At 34.0% G+C, this 12054-nt stretch overlaps 1 protein-coding gene across 2 annotated transcripts in view; it reads right to left on the reverse strand.

The window, feature by feature from the left end:
• Window positions 1-4956, reverse strand: part of LOC121980537 (MADS-box transcription factor 26-like) — a 30379-nt gene extending 25423 nt beyond the window's left edge. The window contains exon 1 of one of the 2 annotated variants that reach the window (XM_042532618.1): window positions 4683-4956. The gene's annotated coding sequence lies outside the window, so the exon portion shown is untranslated. The remainder of the gene's footprint in view (window positions 1-4682) is intronic. The other variant, XM_042532617.1, reaches the window with a different exon arrangement.
• Window positions 4957-12054: the final 7098 nt, after the last annotated feature.

Raw genomic sequence — 12054 nt, forward strand, 5'->3', positions numbered from 1 at the left:
CATTTTTGTATAATGATGGCGGGATTGAGAGATGTCTTACATAGAATACAAGCAGGAAGGTTGAAATGGAGAAGAGCGTCAGGTATTTTATATGATCATAAAGTACCTCTACAACTTATAGAAAAATTCTACAAAACTGCTTAGATCTATGGAGCTAAATGTTAGGCTATGATTCGAGCACATGAACAGAAGATGAGAGTTGCAGAGATGAGGATGTTAAAGTGGATGTGTGGGCATACGAGGATAGACAAAATAATAAATAAAGCATTATAGAGAAAGTTGGAGTTGCATCTATTGAGGGAAAACACGTTTAAGATGGTACAGGTATATGTTTAGACGACCAACAAATGCTCTACTTAGGCGATGTGAAACTATGAAAAACACGCGCATCAAACGAAGAAGACCAAAAAAGATTTGGTTAGTAACAATAAAATACAATAAAATTTATTTAAATATAGATGATGATGTAGTAGGGGATAGAGCCCAATGACGTAAAAGAATTCATGTAGTCGATTCTACCTAGTGGAATAAGGGTCGGTTGTTGTTGTTGGTAAGTTAAATAAATAGAAATTAGACTTTTTTTTTTCTTAACATGACTAAATAAATCAGATAAAAATGCTCTCATAAAGTAGTTTTCATAAGATAATTAAAGTTCATGAATGCAAGAGGATAATGTAACATTTCACTAGATACTTTACGTAATTATTACTCTGTATGACTATGTTCATAACATCAACATGTATCTCGTGTATTAGCTCATTAGAAATCTCAGTATTACGACAAGTAGTAACCAAGAAAACTTAATCTTTGAATTCAACTTTATATAGTTATAAATAACCACACAAAAGGATATGTATCGATGAAATTTTTAATTGATTTATTATTATCAAATAGACAGCATGCATTCTTATTTCCTGTATTATTTTTTTATTCTGCTTTTTCTTTTGGTCTCCTTGGGTAGCATGAACCAATTATAATTTGTCAATCTAAGCTATGCTCAGTAGCATGTAGATCATTCTTTAAAGTGGCTGAATCAATAAAAAGCTCTAACAAGGTTATGTCACTAGGCAATCTTCAAAAGTAAGTCATCAAGGGATCTTCTACAGTCCAATTTTTTGGGATTTGATATTATTGGTGTTATGGTTTATGTGTATATTTCTCAAAGGGCATAAGACATTACAAATCATGTTTAGAGTTAAGTTATCTGATCAATTAAAGATGTTTCAAATTTAAATGAAACAATGCAATAATTACTTCAAAGTAGTCACCACCTAGGATTTCTTATGCTCAAGATAGTACTTAACTTGTATACCTTTATGATAAACTCATCTATTAGAATAAGTGAAGAGAACTACCATCAATTTAAATTTCTAACCAAAGTCCAATAATGAATCAAACAATGGTCATCTGCCTTTATGAATCCAACTGTGACATATGCTCAACTAGTCATCAGTTGACTAGTCAAGACTTGATCTCAGTCAATATCTTGGATCGCGACTATATTATCCGCTGACACTATGTCATCAATGGGTTGCTATTTACCCTGAGTTGACTGAACCAAAACATATGCTATTTAGTATGTACATTATTTGAATTTAAACATCAATCGGCCTAATCTTTGCTTTCAGTCTACTAGATTTGGAACAAAGATAAATCTATTGCAAGTCTTAGTCAACCATACAGTTTAGTTAATGTTTCATACTTAGCAGTCGACTGGTCCATTGACTTTTACCGTGAAATATCTATTTCTTGGTCAAGCCATCACGTAAATAAGAAAGTTACCCTTACCCAAATTATAAGTTGCTCTCCTACATCTCACTTGTAAAGAGTTCATCTTCTGAACTTTTTCTAGTATCTGGTCGTCGTTAACCTAATGAGATTTCTCATCTAACAAGAGGTCTCATTTTCGAGTCTTCCTTCATCTACCTAATATTCAATCCACATTGACATATCAAGATTTCATCTACAACCTATTGGGCTTTCTAACTCTACAAGCACTTGTAGGACTTCTTTTATCAAATGTTCAATCAACCTTGACCAACTTGGACTTTTGCCAACTCTTGTTGGACTTTTCCATTACTCTGCAACGTCACACGTCATTAGTTTAACGAAAGTCTAACTTTAAACTGTTGCTAACCACATCAAAAAAATATGATCGGATTCAATCACTTGGTACTTGATTGCACCAACGAAGTTATCTATGACTAGAGAGGAATTAAATTGTTTTTCTAAAAATAATAATGATTGTACATTTATGTGTGTCAGAAAAGATGCTTCTACTTTTGATGGTAGAATGGAACCTAATATATTTTTACATTAGTTAGACAACGTTAAAAATTATTTTAACCAATATAACATGGCCTCTACTACCGAATAGATACAATTTGCTAATTTTGCACTTCTAGTTAAAATTATATAGTTGTGCTCAAATAAGCCTTCTGATAACTCAATTTTAAGCAAGTCCTCAAATGTTGAAGAGCTCCTTAATGAAACTATAGATGAATCCCCTAAAGATGAAACCTTAAGAACACTTTAATAACATTTTAGAAAAATCTTCTAATGGCATTTCGATGAACAACAAAAATAATATAACATTAGAAGAATCTTCTATTGACTTAACCTCCTTAGAAGCCAAAAAAAAAAGGCAACAAAAAAAAAATAAACTAGTAATATAAGATAGCACCTTAAACATCAACATATCACTTGGCATCATTTTTTCAATAATTACTTAAAATTTTAATGTTCATTAATCAATTTAGTTTTTTTATTTGCTTTTATCTACCCAATTGACAAATTCAGTATTCCACTTAACAAATGAGAGTTATATATCAATACTAAAAATAAAATTGTACGGAGTCATGATTATTATAAAGTACCTAGTAATATGGTAAAAACTTTACATTACATTTATGAATTCAAATTTCTCCATTAGATCCACTTTTGATGTATTCATATTCTTTATATGTACTTTCTGTCTTATGAAAAAAATTGATTACAATACTTGTTTTAATTTTTCAACTTATTTAAACACAAGTTCGATATTTAAATTAGGGAATATGAAAATTTGCTAAGAAAAATTTGACTCATATGTTGACTTTATGGCAAGATATGTAGATTCGTCTTTAACATTCTATAATGTAAAACTAGAGGCCAAGGAAAATAAAGAGAACCAAAAGCTACCCAAGGAAATTGTCACGCCCTGAAGGTGCAATTTCCACTTACAAAAAGCTATCTCACTGGTAACAGTGTTATAAAAGAGAACCAAGAGTCATATAAACAAATACTCAAGATAACTCAAAAATTCAGCAGACTTTAAATATTTACTTATATATATTTTCCACAAATATAACAAAATTGTATAAAATAAAAGAGCATATGAATAAAAATGAAATACATCAAAATAAAACTAAATCAAGAATTAGCAGAAGGCTATCTCAGAGCAACTCTATGATCTAGCTGAAACCAACTATAATATCAAAAAGATAACCTTGCCAGCAAAACTAGAGTCCAAGGAAAAAAAAGGCAAAATTTGCTAAGTGGAAAATGAAGAAGAATTTACTCTTGTTTAAAAGACCGAGACATTTATACAAGTATATAATCCATTTTATCTATTTATTCATGCACAAAGAAAAATATATGAAAGTCAAAAAAATAGATTTACCCACCAAAACTCAAGGTAAGTATCCAATAATAATAACACAAAAATATGAAAATTAACTAAAATTAAAAATTGACGATTAATTTTGATCTTGCTACCTTAATACAATCTCAATTCTTACATGACACATATTACCGTTGAATGAAATTTTATTTATTTATTTATTTAGTTATTTATTTATTTTCACTTCTAAATACATCCACCCGAAATGACATTCTAATAAAATAAAAACTTTACCTTTTCACTAAATCGATGAAACAATATAGATGTTTCACCGATATAGATCGCTCAGTTTAGTCAAACCTATACCAAAAATCGTAATTAATCCAAATTAATTTATTATTTCTGGATTTCAAAATGCAATCATTCACTAATTTCTTACACTTAATTAATTGACCAATAATGTTGTGAACAGTGCACTCGCTGCGATGAACAACAATGACAGTATTTTCTGTTATGAACACGCCAGGAGATAGAGGAGGGGAAGAAGAGAACCAAGAGGAGGAAAACCTGGCGGTTTGGCAGCTGGAGGCACAACAACGATAGGAAAATGGCAGCTTCGCTGGTGCGGTAGCTCGATGGAGCAGGAAGAAAGGAAGGAGAAAGAAGAGCTGCTGCTATTGGCTGTGCTGACATTGTTGGCCGGAAGAAGAGGAAGAGTTGCTGGTGCTGGGAAGATGTCGGACTGATGATGGAAGAAAAAGAAGGGGAGAAGAAGAAGGAAGAAGAAGAGAGGAGAGATCGACGTGTGAAGGAGGCTTTGACACGAGCTGCTACTCAAAATCCGTTTTTTGTTAGAAAAATACAAGGTTTAGACATCTTTTGCAGGAATTTAATCTTCGCGTTCTCATCCTACTCCAAATTTCTACACTATTAGGTGTACGATATACAATTCCACAGTAAATCAAATAGCACAGTAGAATTGTTCTATAAGCGATGTCGAATGCAGCGAGTTTATTCAGAAGCGAGCATAAATACAGGAAAGCATAAAACATTTGCGATTAGGGAAATCAGATAACTTTACCGGGTCCTCCGCCACCAGTACCATCTATCGTTAATCTGCTCAGGCAACTCCGGCGCCGCTTCTCGGTCATTCAAGCCTCTTTTCCCTTCTTCCTCGTTTCCTCCATGGGGAGCGAGCATGTTCGGCGGCGACAGGGAATGTCGACGCTCCGCTATCCATTTTCCAAATCCCCGTGGTTTTGAGTTTTGGGTTCGGTTGGGAGCGAGATCGCGTTGAGTCGTCGTCATCGGTGCTCTTTGCGGCTCCGTGAGCTTGAGCGAACCAACACCACACACGGTCCATTATCCACTAAACAATTTGTTACCCTTTTTTGGTCCTTATCTATTAAATACTATGCCCTCCAAAAAATAGTACTAATTAGGGTTACTCTTTTTTGGTATGGATCATTGCTTAGCGGAGTGTAGATCCTTAGTCCGTAATTCTTAAGTTTTTTCATAATCTTTTTCATAATTTGTATGTTGAATCGTGACTTAAATATAATCAAAATTGACTATAATATAGTTTATCTTTCCACTACATTATAATTTTAGATCGAGATGAATCATCTCTTAACACAATCCAAATCTATAATCTTGATAGGAAGATAGACTTAAGAAACATCGTAAGCCATTTTAACCTGATTCTAATTATAATCACATATAAATCATCAAAGAAATATAAAAGAACTAAAAATTACATATCAGGAAATCTAGACAAAGCTTGCTTAACGAGTCATCCAATCCAAGGCATGCACGCTAGTCCACCTGACCTCTTTTTTTCTTATTTTTATTCTAATTTAGATATATATTTTTACTATCTGATTAATTTTAAAAATAATCTGATTTTATCCATAAAAACTTTCTATCATTAAAATAAATTTTAAAAAACACATAATTTAAACCCTCATTATTGAAAAAAAATATTTTTACATTTATCATCAAAATTCCGAGGTTAATCCTCCTTACCTATCAATCAAGTTATGGGGCGGATTGAACCATCATTGTACGAGCTGTGTCAAACACAACATGAGTTGCAACCGAGCATGGCCCATGCAAGTTTTACAAAATAAATTATATGATTTAATTTAAAAAATAATAATAATAATCAGTTTAGATTAGAGTATTTTGGTGGAGTAAAATCTAAAATTATTAAATTGAATTAACAATTTTTTTAAAAAAAATGTTTAAACATACTTCAATCACACTCCTTATTTTTTGGACTAACATATTAGTTCAATTTAATAATATGTTTATATGGATAGACTCAAAAAATTCTAGAATTTAAATAGAAATTATTTAATCAATCTTAACAACTCCAAATTAAAATTATTAATAGATTGATATCATACAAAAATTTATTATAAACGATTATATAATTAAATTATATATAGAATTTTAGAAAACTTTTTTGAAGTTCTATAATTAAACAGTATTATTCGATATTATTTAATTTTTTAATTATTTATGTATTAAAAAATTTAATGTTGTTGTTTTTTTAACACTAAACTAACTAGAAAATAAAAAAAAACGTGTAATACTATGTCAACATGAGACCGTACCAATATTTTTTTTCCTTCCGCATGGTTCACGTTGAAACATTTTTTTTTCTTAAGAATATTATTTTAATTAAATTAAGTTTTTTTTCATGAAACAGTGCGTACTGTTTCATAAAGAAATTAAAAAAACTTAATTAATTAAACAAAATAATCTCAATCGATTAAAATTGACATACTCGTGAATTTAAGACGGTTGATTGATTGATTTCAATTTTAATCGATTGATTGAAAATATCAATTGATTAATTAATCAATTTCAATTGAATTTAATTTATGTTCAAAATTTTAAATTTTATAATCGATTGTTCGATGAAAATAATCGATTAAATAATCATAATTTTACCTAAAATTAAATTAAACAGCGATGATTTTTATCGTTCTTCGTATTCTTCGTAGAAACACAAAAAACTAAAAAATAAGTCTATCATAGTTTTCTCTTACATGATTTTCGACGATTAAAAATTTATATCATACTAGGAAAATTTGTTCTAGCATACAAACAACAAATCGATAAAAAACTTAAACTTTATTACCAATGAAAAACGATAAAACAAAATCTCTTGGCTTTGATACCAATTAATAGTTCTTGTAAATCCTAAGCCGCATGGATTTTAAGAACCGTATAAAATTCGTATATAGGAAATAAAAGAATATATGAGCATGGATCTTTTTTTATCGAGAACATGACATAATAACATAAAGCATAAACAAATGTGACAAGAAACCTGATTGAAGAGTCATCCTTTTCTTTAATGTCGTCTAGAAATAATCCCTATGAAAGAAGATGCAGCGGAAAGAAAAGGGGTGACGGTGCTGAAAAACTTTAGGTCAATGGGTGTTGTGCAAAGAGAGGGCAACACCTCTCAACCTCTAAAGTGTGGAAGAAGAGGAAGAGAGAAAAGAGATTGCATGGAGCAACAAGACAAAGACGCACAAAAAGAGATCAAACATGAGGAAAGAGAAGAAGAGAAAGAAGAAGAGTTACCATGGTTCGGCGGCGTGTCTACTCCACAAAAAAAACGGTCGAAACTTTATTAGAATTCTCTCTACACAAGAGAATTACATTACATGATTGTTGTTGTACAATAGATTTACAATGATCCCTATAAAGAATGCATAAATCCCAAACTCAGTAAAATCATAACAGAATTTTGTTATGAAAAATCGCAGCAGAATTCTGTTATGAAAATCCCTAACATAATTCTGTTATATAAAATCGTAACAGAATTTTATTACAAAAAATATTAACAGATTTTTTTCTCATAACATCCATCGCATTGACCTCATCCAAATATGAGTCACTCGTCAACAATCTCCACCTTGACGAATATTCACTCCTTCGAAGAACATGAGTATCTAAATAAAGCTCCACTTGGATCTCTATGGGTCTGGGCTTCCTTCCTCTAGCATTTAGATATATGTATTAAGTTCAAGCAATGCTGGAACTTCTCTGTGGTCACTGGCTTTGTCAGCATGTCTGCAGTGTGAACCTTCTCAAGTTGAATTTCTCTGGAAGCAATCAACTCTCTGATCTTGTGAAACCTGACATCAATGTGCTTGGTTCTCGCATGATACACCTTATTTTTTGTCAAATAGATAGCACTCTGACTATCACATAACAACTTGCCTTCACTTTCCCGAACACCCAGTTCTCTGACCAATCCTGTAAGCCATAAAGCTTCCTTCGATGCTTCAACTGCTGTCATATACTCCGACTCTGTAGTAGACAATGCAACAATAGATTAAATCATAGATTTCCAACAAATAGGTCCTCCTGCCACAGTGAACACGTATCCTGTAGTTGATCTCCTGTCATCTAAATCTCTTGCATAGTCCACATCTACGTACCCAACAACTAAAAGATCTTCTGGTTGTCTACTGAACATGATGTCATAATCAGTTGTATTTCTTAAGTATATGAAAATCCACTACACTGCATCCCAATATGGTCGACCATGATTTGAGAAAAACTTGCTTACCATACTAACTGTTTGCGCCAAATTTGGTCTCGTACAAATCATGACATACATCAGATAACCAACTGCACTGGCATAAGGAACCTTTGATATCTCTTGAATCTCGTCATCCATCTTTGGACACTGTGTACTGGATAACTTGAAGTGATGCGCCAAGGGTGTGTTCACTGACTTTGCATTCTTCATGTTAAACCTATCCAACACGTTCTCCACATAGCTATGTTGAGATAACCATAATCTCCGTGCAGCTCTATGCCTATGAATCTCCATCCCAAGAAGCTTCTTGGCCTCTCCCAAATCTTTCATGTCAAATTCCTTGCTCAGTAGCCTCTTCAATTTGTCAACCTCTTTCATCTTCTTCGCAACAATGAGTATGTCATCTACGTATAGTAGTAAGAAAACTAGTGATTCATCTTCAAGGCTCTTCACATATATGCAGCAGTCATACTCACATCTCTTATATCTGTTTTGAATTGTAACGCCCGTCCTCACACCCTTACCTATCAGGACAGACGTTACCCTTTTCTATATCTAAATTTTTAGCATTCTTACACATTATGTACTGCTCAGTGCATAGATCTACTCTAACTTGTTTCAACTGATAGGACATGACCTGGAGCCAAGCAGAGCTGCACGGTCGTGTGAATTCACACGGTCGTGTCCCCTTGGCCGAGAGGAAGAGGTGCACAGTCTTGTGAATCCACACGGCCGTGTCCCCTTGGCTGAGAGGAAGAGGTGCACGGTCGTGTTCCCTTGGCCGAGAAGAAGAGATGCACGACCGTGTGAATCCACATGGCCATGTCACCTTGGCCGAGAGCAAGAAGTAGGGGGTCGTGTGAATCCACACGGTCGTGACACGGGTCGTGTGGAGGTCACAACCTACTCTACAAAAGGATTTGTTCTCCCCTTCCCTAGTGCTCCCCTCTTCGCCACTCTTATACTGTCAAACTAACAACTTCATCCTAGGCAATTAGTGATAGGATTTCATGTAGAGTGAAAAGAAAAAATTACTTAAACACCAAGTTCCGACATGTTCCATAAAATAACAAGTTCCCTATTTTCTTCCACTGTTCCATCACACACACACACAAAACACTGCTCCTGCTGCCTCCTCCTACTCGAGCTTTCCTTTTCCTTTATCTGCAGTATAAGGAAATGCAAATCTATAAGCGAATGCTTAATAAGTACCATCTACTCACAAAACAAGCATTTAAAAAGGAAAACATATTTTTTTTAAAACTGATTGGGAAAAACACAAACAGTGGAAACATGCTTTTGAAACTGCTTTGGGAAAACATGACTTAATAGTAATTCACGCTAAAACGCATAATTCAGAAATGTGTGCATGACATGTATTTTTAAACAGGTTTATCATGAAAAACATCAACTTAAAATCATGCTAGTAATGTAATGAAAATAGGAATCTTGGCATATTATAGAATTCATCAATGCTGTACTTTATAACTCAGGTTCTCAACCTTAGGATAACTTCCACTAAGACAAACAACGAAGTTTGAAAATTTTGTATTACATAACTAGTGAAAATAATAATAAACTTGCTTGGGTCTGACATTGTACCACTTTGCGCGCATCCTTAATAAGATCCGAGGTAGCTAATCCCAAACCTATTAAGGTACTACTAGGTGATCTAGAGGCCTAGGGGTGATCTAGGAGGCCCACCCATGGACCTTGTGTCCAGTACATGTCATTTTAAAGTAAAATATTTTCTTTTAAATATCGTTTTCTTATACTTGCACTTGTTTGTCATTTAAACAAACACCTTATGTGCACTTAATCCGCTCACACTTATAGGGAAGCACTTTAGGGTACTTGAATACGTTTCTTAGCCCCAAAATTAAATGAGAAGCAATTCAAGTTACTATAAAAATGCTCTTACTCCCAAAACTTTAGAGGACATCTTACATATCATATCATGCATCTTCTTTAACATGTAAAAACGAACATATCATAACATGTGTCTTCTTAATCAGGCATAAAAGATATCACAACATGCATCATCAAAACAACTTATACTACAGGTGAATAGTACTTACATCATTTTGCTATTTCTTACTCTTACACCATTAGGGTATAGGGAGAATGACCTCTCTTGTATGCCTTACTCTCCGGATAGCCCCTCACATGCGTACTACTTCCTTGAGAGAAACCCTCCTCTTAGATTCTCCCCTTGAAAAGCTTTAAAACTTGGAACCTTGGAACCCTAGGGTTCTTGGCCGAAAACCAAAAGAAAGGAGAAGAGGAATTTCGGCTAGGGAGGAGAAGAGAAAATGAAGAGTTAGGTTTTCTTCTCTTCTCTTTCCTTTTATACTAAGTGGAAGTTGAAACATCTCTTTACACAAAATCAACATATAATGAATAGTTTCCTATTCCAATGTGATGCTTTGCCACCACCTAATGGCTACTTAAACCAATTTTAAATCAAGGGTCTAGGTTCAAATCTTAGCTTGGGGCATTTATATATATATATTTATTTCTTTTCTCTTCTTCTATTTCTTTTTGCTCTTTTTGGAGGAAAGGAAATTTACGGGTGTTACATGAATCATGTTTGAATCAAAACGTTTGTATCATTGCCTAAGAGATTGTTTCAATTTATAGAGTGATTTCTTCAACTTGCAAACCAACCACTCTTGTCCGGGCTGATTAAATCCCTCAGGTTATAACATAAAAATCTGCTCCTCCAAATTTCCATGAAGGATTGCAGTCTTCACATCAATTTACTCAAGCTGCAAATCGTGATGTGACACTAAAGCCAACATCGCTCTAATTTACGTATGTCTTACCACTGGAGAGAAAATTATATCATAGTCAATCCTCTTTCTCTGTGAATACCCCTTTGCTACCAACTGAGCCTTGAACTTCGCTTCTTCTCCCTCTAACATTGCTTCTTTCTTCTTGAATATCCACTTGTACCCTATAACTTTCTCTCTTTTAGGAAGTTCCACTAGATCCCATGTTTGGTTCTTATGCAACGACTTCATCTCCTCTGCCATAGCATCCATCCACCTATCCTTCTCAGAACCGTGTATCACCTCTTGAAAAGATGTAGAGTCTCCGCTACTAGTAATAAGCGCATAAGATATCAAGTCTTCGAATCCGTATCTAGTGGGTGGTTTTACGACTCGTCTCGTTCTACCACTAGCTATAGTGCGATGCTCCGTGTGCTTTGAGCTAAAATCATCGGAGTCATGAGTCTCTAGCTCTATCTGCACAATATCTTTCTCCATGTTGCTTTTATGGTGTTTCCTTTCCTTCTTCCTGAGTACGCCGTAACATAACTTTCTCGTCAAACACCACATCTTTGTTGATCATCACCTTATTTGTCTTAGGATCCCAAAGTTTGAAGCCTTTAACTCCTTTCCGATATCCCAGAAATATGTACTGCTTTTACTTCATATCCAGCTTTGATCTTTCCTCATTAGATATATGTATATAGGTTGGACATCCAAAAACTTAAAGCTGAGAGTAATCTACTTGATTCTCTATCCATACTTCCTCTGATACTTTGTCTTCTAGTGCTGCCCTTGGTGATCTATTAATAAGATAACATATCATGTTAACTGCTTCCGCCTAGAAAATCTTTGCAAGCCCTACATTCAGCCTGAGACATCTTGCCTTCTCAATGATTATCCTATTCAACCTTTTCGCTACCCTATTCTGCTGAGATGTCATGCGAACTGAGAAATGTCTCATTATCCCATGCTGCCCATAAAATTTCTGAAACTTTGAATCTGTGTACTCAGTCCCATTGTCTGACCTGAGGCATTTGATCTTTCTTCTGGTCTGGTTCTCCACTTTAGTTTTCCACAATTTAAACTTTACAAAAGTTTTCGACTTGTGACGC

This window comes from Zingiber officinale, chromosome 5A (genome assembly GCF_018446385.1).
Source record: "Zingiber officinale cultivar Zhangliang chromosome 5A, Zo_v1.1, whole genome shotgun sequence".
NCBI classification, from domain to species: Eukaryota; Viridiplantae; Streptophyta; class Magnoliopsida; order Zingiberales; family Zingiberaceae; genus Zingiber; species Zingiber officinale.